Genomic DNA, 2,775 nt, shown 5'->3' on the forward strand with positions numbered 1-2,775 from the left:
ATTGATCAATTGCAGTTGAATGTGACAAAAATAATCGATTATGATTAATCAATTTCTTACGGTTTAAAATTTAAAGCTTAGATAATGACTTATCGTAGAAAGCCCATTAGACATTACTTAAAACGATCTTAAAATAAAAACGGATTATAAATATCGTCCTAAATGTGCAATATAGCTGAAGATCCCTTGTTTATATCGAATTTTTTTTGTAAATGTCTAGAAAATCACACGGATCATCATGGCATATTGCTAACATAAGTAAAAAGTTTTGTCAGTGTATGTTGACAGATAGCACTAGATTTGATTAGAATATGTCGGCATTGTCAGCAGATTGACATCAACTGCGTCTGTTTATATCTATTAACAAAAACCATATATTTTTCTAGGCATTTACCAAATTTTTTATTGTGCAACCAATTATTACATTTTTTCAAAATTAATAGTACATTAAAATACAGAATGACCAATAGGATGAATTGAAACTAAATAATTATTACTTTGCAACAAGATTTTTTAGAGAAAATTTTATTACCATATATATGATATATAATTACTTAACAATTTTATAATTACTTAACAATTAAAACATTACAAAAAAGAGCAAAAATATGCTTGCGTGCATGAGTTAATGATATATGTTTTCAAAGTGTCGTCCATTAAAATTGACACAAAATTGTAATTTTTTTTTATCTATTTGTTGCAAAATAAAAACCATTTAGTTTCAATTCATTTCCATTAGTCATTCTGTATATACATATATTATTGCTCGAACGTTACATTTCTGAAAGTCTTATTTATTGCACGTGTAACTTTGGAAATAAATCTTGGCAAAGAATTTTAATTTATACGCGAAGTGTATGATATGTAATGCAGTTACATACTTCACTACTAACTTTGAATAAGCGAATAAGAGCAAAAGTGTTGGATAATAGGCAGCTCGTATAGGCAATTTAGAATTCATCGACAAAGTGCAATGACACGTATTACGATCTATACAAGCATAGTATGAACGGAGATTGCAATCGTGCCAAGAAATAAAGATATTTTTTATACGAATTGGTATAGCCGGAAAATGGCATTTAACTATCTATGGAACGAAAGTAGCGTAGACAATCTGGTTAAAAGTAAACTATTTCGCCGATGCAATAGCGAATTGGACGTACTCGGGGTATCGTATTTGTCCCGAACAATTTTTATGCCCTGAAAATGAAACACTTTCTGTTATTAGATTTATAGAATCATGTCTTCCCCTTTGCTCTTTTTCCACCGTGTTTATAAGAAAAAAAGCAAATTTGTCAAAGTATTTATTAGAATCGTTTCACAAGTATTTTTCAAACTTATAATATACATTTTACTATAAATCTGATTGCCAATCGTATCGTATTTTGTCATTCACGTTTCACTTTGTCGCTTTAAATTATTTTCCTGAAAGTCTTATCGATTTATATACGAAAGTAAGAAGTTGATCACTTTTTTTCATTATGCACGATAATGTATAATAATTAATATCGTTAAATTGTAACAAGTGGAATTCCAATTGAACAAAGTACGAGATATTTTTATTTTCTTCTTCCTGCAATGGTTTTGATACCAAATGTTTTAGAGCTGGTATTAATAAATATACTTACATTTCTACATATGTAATGTTATGACATAAATGAATATACGTAAAAAAACGTATATATTCCAAGATATGCGTAAATATATAGAAGGTTGCGTATCGACTGGATCCGAAAACACATCATATACATCCTGTATTTGTATTATATATAATATGTACATACATATTACGACGGAATACTGAACTATAACGTTTGTAATGCTATGTAATGAATGTATGACAAGTATAATCGGTATTATTGTTGAGTTATATTCAGCGCTATGCGAATGCCCAAAAATAAAACAGAAAAAAATAACAAGATCAAGTATTAACATTTTAAGGATCATTACTGTTTGTGAATCTTCTTCCTTGTAAGAACATATAACATTGTTGGAGACTTGTAAAGGAAGCAAGAAAAATAAAATCGAATATAATGAAAACAAATATGCTGTTTTGAGAAGCAAACCCGACGAGTGTTCCGTTAGTCATTAATAACTTAATTAGGGCGTGTCCAGAATGAATTCGAAAATTGAAAAAGAGTATTAGTAGTATATTTTATTCACGAGCCTTTGCCTTTTGCAGTAGAATATTATATCAAATATATATATATATATTTTTTTTTTGTTCAGATACATATGATGTCGTAATATTCGTAATGAATACGCGCAACATATATGTATGTATAATTTAAATATGCATACACATAATCTTTTAAAATCTCTTGAAAAAAAATCGATTAGTAACATTTGTCAGAAATATTTAATAATCTCATTATTTCTTAATTTACGTTTTCTTATTTGTTATTATCCTAAATAATAATATGAAGAAAGTTCATATTATAATCAGATCATATTATAATAATATGAAGAAAGTTCATATCATTTAAATCGATAACATTTCAGTTAAAATAAATTTAAATTCATATCGCCATCATAATAAATTACAAAATTAAATACAAATCATTATATAAAAACGATATATAATCGTTTATATAATGATCTGTATTTAATTTTGTGTATTAAGTAGTATTTTCTTTACATGAGAATAATTATCTTAAGTTCATTATTTCATTCATATTAAAAATAACATATTGAGTTGACAAAATTCTGTATAAGTTATTTCGATAAATTGGCAAATGAAAATTTCCTAAAAGAAATTTTTCATCTGTCATCTAT

The sequence above is a fragment of the Atta cephalotes genome, assembly GCF_000143395.1.
Source record: "Atta cephalotes unplaced genomic scaffold scaffold00039, whole genome shotgun sequence".
NCBI lineage: Eukaryota > Metazoa > Arthropoda > Insecta > Hymenoptera > Formicidae > Atta > Atta cephalotes.